We start from the raw sequence: 13116 nt of genomic DNA, 5'->3' as shown, positions 1-13116 counted from the left end.
TTGCTCTCAAGAGACACCCACTCTTTTGTATGAGAATGTACGTGCCCCTCCCCCCTCCAGGATGGGAGTCCAACTCCTTCCCATTCAGTATGTGGGTCTCTATGCACTGATACAACACAGGATGAGAAAATGAACATTTGTACACTCTCTAGAAGATTGTCCCAGGTGAGTCCTGTCCTGAATGACCCCCATCCTACACTCAAAACCAGTAACCCTCCCTTGTCAGGTTATGAGAACTGTTTTCCAACATTATAGTTTCAACCATATAACTGCCGGTCCCTACTCTTCATCTATTCCCTCCCTCAACACTATCTCATTTTCATGCCCACCAACTCACTCTCTCCACCCTTCTTCCCTATCAAACTTGCAGCACTCAACCCAATAGTATCATTACAACTCTGTCATATCCCTTCACTTCACAACTACTCACATCCACCTTAGCATAGATTTCACCCATATGGGCATTGGTTCACATCCTTCTTCTTCCTTTCTGTTTCCTGTAAAACTATCATCCAGGATCTAGCTCTATGAGTCTGCTCAATATGCTTAATTCATATCTGAGAGGTCATTTAATATTTGTACTTCAATGCCTGGCTTGTCTCACACAACATAAGGTCATCAAGATTCATCCATGTTATCCCATGTGTTAGTGCTGTATTCCTTCATAGAGCTGACTAATAATATTCCATAATATATCACATTTTATTTATTCATTTACCTGCTGATGTTCTTTGGATTGATTCCAATTTTGATTCACTAGTGAATGACGCCAGTAGGTGCATTTGTGTGCATATGAATGTTTGTGTCCTTGCTTTCAATTCTTCTGGGTATATACTCAGCAGTGGAATTGTGACATCATATGGCATATCTATATTCAGTTTTTGAAGAACCACCAAACTGTCCCCCAAAATGGCTGGACCATTCTACATTCCCACCAGTAGTGAATTAGTGTCCCCATTCTGCAACATCCTCTCCAACTCTTGTACGCCTCTATTTTTTTTAATGGCCACCAGTCTAATGGGTGTAAGGTGATATCTCATTGAAGTTTAAATTTTCATTTCCTTAATAGCTAGTGATGTTGAGCATCTTTTCATCACATTTTTTGGTTTATATTTCTTCTTTGCAAAAGTCTGTTCAAATCACTTGCCCATTTTTTAAATGGGCTGACTTTTTATTTTCAAGATAGAGGATTTCTTTATATTTGCTTGATATTAGACTTCTATAAGATATATGGGTATCAAAATTTTAACCCATTAGGTCAGTTACCTTTATACTTTTTGGACAAAGGATTGAGGTTCAAAAGCTCTTAATTTTGAGGAGAAACAATTTGTCTATTTTTTCTTTTCCTGCTTGTGCTTTGGATGTGAAATTCATGAAACCATTTCCTATTACAAGTTCTGGTAGATGCTTCCCTACATTATCTTCCAATGTTTTATGGTCTTGACACTTATATTTAGATCTTTGACCCATCTTGATTTGATTTTTTATAAGGCAAGAGATGGTTTTCTTCTCTCATTCTTTTGGATATGCGTATACAGTCCTACAAGCACCATTTGTTGAAGAGGTCATTCTCTACCCATTGAGTGGGTGTGGTGGCCTTTTCCAATATCAGGTTACTGAATACATGAGGAACTATTTCAGAACTTTCAATTTGGTTCCAGTGGTCTATATGTCTATCCTTGTGATAATACCATGCACTTTTGACCACTGTATCTTTGTAGTGTGTTCAAAGAGAGTTTGTGTGATTCCAACAATTTCATTTTTTCTTTTTCAAATATATTTTTTCAATATACCTTTGGCTATTCAGTGCCTCTTCCCATTCCAAATAAATTCCATACTTAGTTTTTCCAATTCAGTAAAAATGGCTGTATTGAATTCTATTGGTATTGCATTAAATCTGTGTATTAGTTTGGGTAGGATAGACATCTTAATGATGTTTACACTTCCCATCAATGAACAGGGAATATTATCCCATTAATATAAGTCTTCTTTGATTTCCTTTAACAGTGTTCCAATTTAGATTCCATTTACATAATTTTCTTGCTTAAGTGCTCACGCAAGTATCTCTAATGCAATTTTAAATAAGATCAGTGAAAGTGGGCATCCTTGTCTTGTTCACAATCTTAGAGGGAAATCTTTTAGGTTTTCACCAATGTATATGATGCTAGCTGTGGGTTTTTCTTATATACCATTTATCCTGATGACGAAGTTTGTTTCTATCCCTATCCTCTGCAGTGTTATTAGGAAAAAGTGCTGTAATGTTTTTATGTATTTATTGAGGTTTGTGGCCTTGATTTTATTTTAAAGAAAGACAGATTTTTAAAGAGAGAGATGATGGGGGCAGAGTGTTAGTGTGGGGGAGGCCTTCCTCCAGATCCCGGAATGTGGGGGAGCTCATCACTCTTGGAAATCATGCCAGGATGCTGCCTCATGGAAGAGCATAGAGACATTTGACACCTGTGGGAAGGAACCCAGGTCTGCCACCTGAAGGTGGGACCAGTGACACCCAACCCAGTGGTGGGATTTGCTTAGAAGAGGGTGCTGTATTTTGTCAAGTGCTTTTTCTGCATAAAGATGATCATGTGATTTTTTTTTTTCTCTTGATCTGCTTATGTGGTATATTACATTGATCTTCTTATGTTGAACCATCCTTGCATATAAGGGATGAAACCAAATTGGTCATGGTGTATAACTCATTTGATGTGCTGTTGAATATGATTAACAAGCATTTGGTTGAGGATTTTAGCATCTGATTCATTAGAGAGATGGGTCTATAATTTTCCTTTCTTGTGGCATCTTAGGCTATTGTTTTAGGATAATGTTGGCAACCTAGAAGACATTAGGCAATGTTCCTTCTACTTCTATTTCTTGGAATAATTTAATAAGGACTGGTATTAGTTCTTTCTGGAATTCATGGTAGAATTCATCTCTGAAGTTGTCTGTTCTTGGGTTCTTCTTACTTGGGAAGTGTTTAACGACTAGTTAAATCTGTTAGTTGTGATTGTTCTATTGACTTCATCTATTTTGTCTTCTGTCAATGTATCCTGGTTGTTTGTTTCTTTGAATTTGTGTATTTCCTTTAAATTATCATCCTGGTTGGCATATAATTTTCAATGTATCTTATTAAAATACTCTTTATTTCTGTGGGGTCAGTAGTGATATCCCCTTCCTCATTTCTTATTTTGTAATTTGCATCTTCTCTCCTTTTTTCTTTGTTAGTCCAGTTAAATGTTTTTTAATTTTATTGATCTTCACCAAAACCAGCTTTTGATTTTATTTATTATAGTGCTTTTTAATTTTCTATTTCATTTTGTTCTGCTCTGATCTATCATATGTCTTTCGGTCTGCTTCCTTGATGTTAGTTTGCTGTTCCTTTTTCTAATTCCTCTAGATGTGCAGTTAGATCTTTGATTTTACTCTTCCTTCTTTATTGATAAAATGCACTTATGGCTATGGATTTCCTTCTCAGTATTGCTGTTGCTGCATCTCATAGGTTTCAATAGTTTGTGTTGTCATTTTCATTCATTTCAAGGAAGTTACTGCTTTCTTTTGTAATTTTCTCCTTGGCCTTCTGTTTGTCAAAAAATTGAGTTATTTGACTTCTGTATCTTTGTGCCTAATCTGGTCTCTGACTCTTACAGATTTCTAGCTGTATTCCATTGTGATCAGAGAAATTACTTTGTATGATTTCAAGCTTGATGAATTTATTGAGAGGTTTTCTGTGGCCTAGCATGTTGTCTACCTTGGGAATAATCAATGTGCACTTGAGAAGAAAGTATAGCCCAATATATTTGGATGTAGAGTTTGGTATAGGTCTATAAGGACCAAGTCCTCTAATTTATTATTCAAAGTCTTTGATTTTTAAATTGATTCTCTGTTGAGATATTCTGTCTGATGTTGATAATGGTGTATTAAAGTCCCCCAGTATAATTGTAGAGGCATGTGTTTCTCCACTTAATTTTTCTACTGTTTGCATCATGCATTTTGAGGTGCCCTTGTTAGGTGCATCAATGTTTATAATTGTTCTTTCTTATTGAAATACTACACCTTTTGCTAATATATAGTGTCCATCTTTGTCTTATAATACAGTTTTGCATTTAAAGTCTATTTTGTTCAATATTATTATAGCTACTCCCACAAATTTTTGGTTGTGATTGCTTGTAAAATTCTTTTCCAACCATTCACTTTCAGCCTCTTTGACTCCCTGGGTCTAAGGTGCATTTCTTGTATACAACATATAGATGGGTCTTATTTCCTCATCAGTGCTGATAATTTGTGTCTATTGACTGGTGAATTTAATCCATTATCACTAAGTGTTATTACTATCAAGGGTTTAATTTCATTAGTCATATTTTCTTTGTTTTTTTATGTCATTTGTTATTTTTATTTCTCTTTTTGTTTTGTTTTTTAATTTTTTCTTGCACTTTCTCTCAACTCTGTCTCTCTCCTGTTTTTTCCTTTCAAGCTATAGCACACCTTTTAATATTTCTTGAAGGGCAGGTTTCTCATTGGCTTACTCTCAATTTCCATTTATCTGTGATTATTTTGAACTCTGCATCATTTTTGAAAGCTAGCTAGACAATTATTGGTTGGAATATTTTTCTTTTAGCAGTTTAACTATTATTACCACTGCCTTCTTTCCTCCATGGTTTCAGATGAGAGATCAGCACTTAATCATATTGAGCTTTGCTTGTATGTGATGTTTCCCTTTTCACTTGTTTTCATTATTCTTTCTTTGTTTTTAGAAATAGACAATTTGACAAGTATATGTATTGAAGTAAGCCTGTTGGGAATTATATTGTTTGGGGTGCATAGCACTTTCTGGATGCATACTTCCATCTCCCTCAATCAGGTTTTTGATTTCTTGGATCGAATCATTCATCACCATCATATCTGTTATATTTTTATGTGTGCTTACAATTTCTTTGGTATGGTCTCCCAGTGTCTTCTTAATATCGTTAATTTTTTTCTTTTTCTTCATTAAGTTCTTTCATGAAATTGTTTGGACAGCTCTGATTAATTGTTCCATGTTCTGGCTCTCCTCCTGGTTTTTAGGTTGTTCATTGGACTTGGTCATGTCTTCCTCTTAGTATGGTTTATAATTTTTTATTGGTGCTCAGGCTTCTCTTTATCTTGATGTGTTTATTCAGTCGATTAGTTTCCTTTTTTACTCTAGGGATTTATTTAGTTGTTCATTTGGTGCATGGTAAGTTTTCCCTTTTTCATTTTTGTCCTCCAATTATATTTCCTTGTTAGTATCAATGTTCCCTTGAAAGAAAAATAATAGGGCCAGAAAAAAGGAAAGGAGTAAGAAAAGTATAGCAGTAATAATAATAATAATAGTATAATGTAGAAGAGAAACTGTATAATAATTAGAAGAATGAATAATTAACTAATGAAAAAGTGCAGATGAGTAAGAATTAAAAAGTGTTCTACAAACAATGAAATGAAAAACTGAATAGAGGGAAATAGATCTAGAATTAGTTAAAAGGCCAGAATTATGAGAGGAAAAGAGGAAAGACAAGACAATAAGAACAAAAGTTAAATTTAAGAAAGTAAACAAAGACTAAAGGAGATATAAATAAAAAGAACAAAAATTGAAGACTAATAAAGAGGGTAAAAAATAAAAATATAAAATAAAAATAGTAAAAATAATAAAAAATTAAAAAGAGAGGTGGAATGTAAGAACAGAAATATTCATCAGAAGATAGGAAGAGGAAGGAAGGAAATTAGATAGCCTAGGCAGAGAAAGTAGATATACAAAAAAAGAGGGAAACAAAGGAAGGAGGAAACACAGCAAACAAGAGAGGAGCACCTAATTTTTAAAATTGGGTTGGTTGGAGAAAGAGGAAAAAAAGAAACAAATGAACAAAAAACAAAGTCTTAAGTGTGCAATCAAAAACTTAGGAAAAACAGCCTTCCATCTTAAGCCTCTGAAGAGCTTCTCAAGCTGCTGGTGTTTTTCAATCAATTACCCTGCAGCCTGCCCTCCACAGGTTTTGAATCAGGTTTTAGCAAGTAAACTAAGTTAAAATTAAAGAAAGAAATCTTTTCTTTTTTTTTTAAGAAAAATAAGAGACCCAAGAGAAGATAAAACAAAAATACTATCTATGTGTTCCTTGTATTCAAGTATCACCTGGGCGTTTGATAACCCGGCAGATCACTACGCTAAGCAGATCCCTGAATTGAGCTAGGGACATAGTATATTCCAAGTAGAGACTCCTCCACTGAGCTAAATTTTCTCATGGGTCTGTTAGCTAGAGAGCTATCCAGTCACTTTCCCTAGGGCAGGTTGAATACTTGCACCTGGGGAGATTTCTGCTGTTTAGGAGACTGTGTGTTCTGCACCCTTTCTATTGTTATAGTTTTCTCCCCCAGGGTGACAGGATGCAATAGCCTGTGTGACTGTATCTCCTCCTGACCTCTCCTGGTCAGGGGGAGTTGTCCTGGGTGGTGCTGCGGGGACAGTTACTGGACATTGTATGTCCTCCCATGGCCCACTGGGTGGAACGTGGGAGAGTGTGGGCTGTGGTGTGGACCATTGACCATGAGGCGCAGCGGTGCTCAGAGATGTATTCACCAAGTGCAATGAATGCCTCATGATGATGGAGGAGGTTGTCATTATGGGGGAAGGAGTGGGGTGAGGGGGGTGGGGGGTATATGGGGGCCTCATATTTTTTAATGTAACATTAAAAAAATAAATAAAGACAAAAAAAGGGAAAAAGTACAAACAGTACCCTTGTATCAAAACTCACCACAGAGAAAATGCCTCTCAACCCTCTTCCAGACCTCTCCCTTCCTGCAGGGGATCCTAAATAGGCCCTTGGAAGGTTAAGTGATTCCTATTGCCCACCTCCCTAAGTGGAGTTGGGATTTTGACCATTTTCAGCAATAGGCCTGTCAAATTGCCTGACTCACCCTCTCCAAAACCAAGTTCCTCTCTCTCTGGTGGACTGGGTAAATCAGGTTGCCTAAGTATACATTTCTTCTCATCTGTGATTTTTTGAGAGAGGTGGTGAGTACCGACTTGAACTGAAACCATCTTGCCATCTTGCCTCAGTTCTTGGTATACACTTGGTAATGCTATTGCCTGTCACAGGGTAGATTTATATCTGACTCCCTTAGAAACTTTCAAGCAGACTTCATCAGAGGCTGTGAAATTCTACATTTCCAAATATTGTGAATAAGCAATCCTATGACTCCACCTACTCTCCACTTGCACTTTTCTTTTTTTTTTTTTAACTGTGGTTGTTCTATTAAGTGTGAAATGAAATCTCATTGTAGCTTTGATTTCCATTGCCCTAATAACTAGTGTTATTGAACATTTTCACATGATTTTCCAACATTTGTATTTCTTCTTTAGAAAAATGTTTACTGAAGTCTTTTGTGCACTTTTTAATTGTGTCCTTTTGCCTTTTTATTGCTGATTTGTAGAGTCTTTATATATATCATGGATGTTAAAATATTTCTTGATGGGTGATTTCCAAATAGTTTCTTCCATTTGGTAGACTGTCTTTTACACTTGTCTCATAGTCCTTTCAGGTGCAAATGCCGTTAATTTTGAAGAGGTCCCATGGATCTATTTACTTTCCATTGTTCTTCATGCAATGTTTGTAATGTTTAAGAGAACACCACATGCCACAAGATCTTGAAGAAGTTACCCTACTTTATCTTGTAGGAATTTTCCTGGCCTTTATGTTGAGATCTTTCTTACATTTGGAGGTGATTTGTGGTGAGTGTGATAGAAGTCCTCTTTCCTTCTTTATTAAAGGATGTCCAATTCTACCAGTCCATTTGTCGAAGAGCCCACAAATTTCCAATAAAGTGGACTTGGTAGGTTTATTAAAAATTGGTTGACTGTATATTTGAGGCCTGTTTATGAGTGCTCAGTTTGATGCCAGTTATCAATACATCAATTTTTATACCAATACATTGCTGTTTTGACTATAGTCATTTTGCAATATACTTCAATGTCAGGAAGAACAAGTCCCGTGAATTCACTCTTATATTTTAGTTTGCTCATAATGGCTATTCAGGACCCCTTTGCCTTCCAAATAAATTTGCTATTAATTTTCATATTACTGTAAAGACAGCTGTTGGAATTTTAATCGTGAAAATGTTGAAACTATAAATCACCTTTACAATATGTATCATCTAATCAATTAACACAGAATATCCTTCAAATTGTTTAGGTATTCTTTTATTTCCTTTTACTTTGAATTTTATGATCTGCAAATGAAGACTATTATTTTAGGAAACACTGAGAGAAATTTCCAGAATTTTTTTGGTTTCTCAAAAATATTGTTTTATAGCAACATTGCATCCCTGTAAGAATCAGAGATTAGTGACATCATCAATGTTTGAATAATCAGGTGTTGTAACATCTATTACAGCCTCACCTAACTTAAGTTAAATGTGCAGGAGAAGGGCACATGTGGCATATAGAATGTGGGTTACTGCAAACTTAATCAGATGTTAACTCCAGTTTGGGTTGTGTCTTTGAATTCGACTAACACAAACCCTGGCAACAATTATAGAGCCTTAGATATGAGAGATTATTTTTTCAACAAATCCGTGGAGTAGAGGAGCAATTTCTTTCATCTGGCAGAGACTGAAGTACATATTCATTGTTTCAAAACCAACTATAATTTTATATGTACATGGAATAAACACTTTACTGCTGAAAATTCAGGCAGATGACTCTGTCTTCAACACTGTATTAAGGAATGACAGAGAAGTCAAATGATTTAAAGGAAATGACTTAATAAACATTTGTTTTAATGTAATGAAATTAGAGAGAATTCTAGAATTTAGGCATGTAGCAGATTATTTCTCTATGAACTGATAAAAGCATCTAGATTTAAATCTCCCAGGGTTTGACCTCAGTTAATCATGAAAAAAAATTCTAAACTTGAGGCAAAATAATATTTTATAGAGAAAATGTTTCTCACCTGGAATGTTTTCTAAAGACCTACTTTATGTCCTTGTTTCTAAGAATATAGATGAAGGGGTTTAGCATGGGAGAGATCACCATGTACTTCACTGAGGTTATTGTGTTTGCCCTTGAGTTTTGTGTAGCAGCAGAGCTAAAACACACTCCAAGACATGTACCATAGAACAAGGTCACAACTGAGAGTTGAGACCCATAAGTAGATCATGCTTTATATTTACCTCCAGGTGCTGAGATTCTCAAAACGGAAGACATAATCTGAGAGTAAGTGAAAAGGGTCCCAGCAAATGGAAAATTATCCAGAAGTCCAACTGCAAAATACATCACTAGATCACTGAGGAAGTTGCCAGAACAAGCACATCAGACTACTTGATTAAGTTCACAGAAATAGAGGGGGATTTCCAACTCTATATAGAAAGACAACCTCAAAAGCTTTAAGTCATTCAAAAGGGAAGGCAAATTACTCAATAACCAGGAGGCCAGTAGTAGGGGACCACAAGACCAGGGGTTCATGATGACTCTCTAGTGCAGGGGTGACAGGTGGCCATGAATTGGTCATAGGCCATTGTAATCCAGAGGGAGATATCTAATCCTGAAAAAGCATGAAAAAATACATCTAGATGAGACAATTTTCATTAGTTATGGTTTTGCACTCTCTCTGGATGTTCAGCAGCATATTTGGGACAGTTGTATAGGCAAAACAGAAATCTTCAAAAGATTGGATGGAGAAGAAGAAGTACATGGACTTGTGGATGTGGAAGTCTGAGATGATGACCAGGATATTGAGCAGGTTTGCAAAGACGGTGACCAGGTACATGGACAGGAACTTCCCAAAGAGCAAAGGCTGCATTTCTATATCTTTGGAGAGGCCCAGAAGGATAAATTCTGAAACACATGTTTGGTTTTTTATTTCCATATACAAAGTTCAACTGCTGGAAAAGAGACCAGAGAAAATCAAATTTAGACACAAACAGCTATCAAAAATTAAAATAAATGCTATATTTTCTAAGCACATTAAATTAATTATTACTTATAAATAAATCTAGTGTACTTAATATGAAAACACTGGGAAAACAAAGGCTCTCCCTACTCCTTTTTTAAAGTTTCTCCAGAGATTGACTAGAGACCTAATATATGCAAAGCAGGTGCTCAACACTAAACTACACACACTTCCTTTCTTGTTTCTCCTGAATGCTGTTTCTGACTAGCCATCATTGTCAATAATTCAAATATTTTCTCATGGTAACACTTTTTACTACAAATTCTGTAGAATTTATTTTACTGAACAAATATTTTGATGAGCCATTTTGTGCCCTGTGTTGAAATATTGGGATACTAGATATTGATGATGGTAGTATAATATTCTGAATGTAATTAATATTACCAAATTGTACACTAGAAAATAAGCAAAATGGGAAGTTTTCACTTGTGTATAAGTCACTACAATTAGAGTTTTAATTAATTTATTAATTGATCGATCATTAGAGCTATCCCTCTTTAGCATATGTAATACACCATAATGCTATGATGCCATTTCTTTCCAAACTGATCTGCACTGTCAAATCAGCCCAGTTCTAAATACAAGCAAGTTAATTTGAGGATACTGAAAACTAACTCTAAAATTGTTATGGAAAGACTAAACCTAGAAAGCCTATAAAATACTGAAGAAGGACAGAGTTCCACAACAACACTAAGTGATTTTGAGACTTACTAACGAAAAAAATCAACCAGTGTAGTCTTTTTAAATAGACAATCTAATGTGAGAGAACATGGAAATAGAGCCACACAAATGCCATCAAATGTTTTATAACAAAGGAGAAAGGTCAATTCAATGGAAAAAGAACTGTCTTCTCAACAAATGGCTCTGGAACAATGGGAAATACATATACCAAACAAAATCAGAAATTAGGTGCAGATTGTGTATATTTCACAAAAGTTAAATCAATATGAATCATATACTCACATGTGAAATGCAATGCATAAATCTTTTAGAATAAAACATACAACTAAATCAAGGGTCCAGATTTTGGTGATGTGTGTTTAAGTATAACACTCAAAGAAAGTCCCATGACAGAAGAAAATTCCAAGTTGGACTTTATTAAGATGAAATCTTCTGCTCTGTGAAAGACATTGATAAGAAAATGAAAAGAGAATTAACAGACTTGGGATATATTTGCAAAACTTGTATCCAATAGATTACTTATATTCAAAAGCACACCCTAAATTAAGATAGCAAAAACTCAATTAAAAATTATTAACAAACATACCATAATATTCTTGCATCAATGTCAAAGATATACATGTTAAAGTTGGGGATTATGGAAGAGATATGCTGAATATATGCTATGGACCATAGTTAGTGGTAATAGTCTGATTTTATTACATAATCTGTAACAAATATTCCACAATGGTGTGGTGTGTTGGTGAAGGGTTGCTGTATTTGAATTCTGCATATCTAAATGATTGTTTTGAAAGTTCACAACTTCTTTAATCAAAATATTTATAAAATATTCTGGGAGTGAAAGTAGTTTAAGTGGTTGAGCACCAAGTTCAATTCCCAGAACATTCTTAAAAACCAACCAACAAACAATAAAAAACGCAACTCTCATTGATGAGCAGAAGTAGCTCACTGGATGAGCACCTTCTTCCTGTGGAGAGGGTCCTAGGTTCAAGGCCTGGAACCTCCTAAATAATGGACAAAGATCTGAACAGAATCCTAATCAAGATGATACACACTGGTGACAAATAAGTATAATTGAAATCATTCTACAAAAGACAAGGAAAAATCTGAAATGATTGTTGCTAAAGAAACCAGTCTAAATCACTCATGATATCATGACTATGATATCAACATATTTTATGACGTTCTGGGTAAAGCAAAACAATAGTGACAATAGAATGACCACTGGTTGCCAGGGGAATAGGGAGGGGGCAGGAGGGTTGAATAGGTAAAGCACAGGGAAATTTTTAGAGCAAAGAAACTTTTCTATATTATACTGTAATTGTAGGCACATGACATTATGCATTTGTGAAAACCCATTGAGCTTTACAACACAAAGAAGGAACATTAATGTATGGAAGTAAACGTTCATTTATAAGAAATGCGAAATGTTCAAAAATGACCTAAGTGACTGAAAATGGATAAAAAGTCCTCACTGAAGTTTATGGGGGCAAATTTCCTGAAATTGTAATATTGGATAGGAAAAGAGTCTGTTAAATGAAGTCAGTAGACATTGTACATAAATACAGTACTCAAGTTGATAAATTTGTATCCCACCAGGGTATGGGTTAAAAATTATCTTACTTCTACACATTACTCTGCTATCAAGCTATGAAGAAAATGGTAAGCAGATGGGGACTATGCTTCTCACTATGGTGTGGGCATTTACCAGACAAGGGAAGACCCCGGACTTTTTTTGTCTCAATGGTTTATAGACACATCAGTATGAATTCATGTTGAGGTTAATATTGATATAGACGTTTGCATAAAGAAATATTTACAGATATGTGCATTTACACATGACAGTGTACACAAATATATTTCCTAACAATCTCCATGGAGAGGACCCTATTAAAAGGCACACATAGTGTCCAGACTTTGGATTTTAACAGCATTCTATAATATGAGACTTCTCAGAGAAACTGTTCACTGCCAGAGTTTGACAAGAAATATGCAAAAAGAGCCAGGAGCACCTTGTAGTACTGAAGTAAAATTTTCAACAATGGAAATATTATCAAATAGACACAGGGCACAGCTGGCAAAGCCCCCACAGCAAAAATTGAAACAAACTGAAAAACAAAGTAAAGTAGTACACAATGCAAAGTATAAAATAAATGTTGAGTCTATCCTGATCTAAATACATTATTGATTAAGTAAATAAAAATATATATAGTCTATGCAGATGAATTACAATAAATTATGCAAATAGTTCTCTCTAAAACCAGTGGAGCAAAAATACCACTCCTGAATGTAGGTTATACGTAGTGACTAATTTCCAAAGATCATATAGGGAAAGGCAGAAAACTGAGGAACTTTATACTGGGGGGACCTCAAAATACTGTTGAGTACATCAACATTACAATGATAAGTCATGTTGATAGGATGTGCCCTGGATATGATGTTATTTTATCTCTGTTGTTTTCCTCCAAATCCCACAAACCCAATC

The sequence above is a fragment of the Dasypus novemcinctus genome, chromosome 30, assembly GCF_030445035.2.
Source record: "Dasypus novemcinctus isolate mDasNov1 chromosome 30, mDasNov1.1.hap2, whole genome shotgun sequence".
NCBI lineage: Eukaryota > Metazoa > Chordata > Mammalia > Cingulata > Dasypodidae > Dasypus > Dasypus novemcinctus.
The sequence above is the reverse complement of the archived record's forward strand: the minus strand, read 5'-3'. Positions refer to the sequence as shown.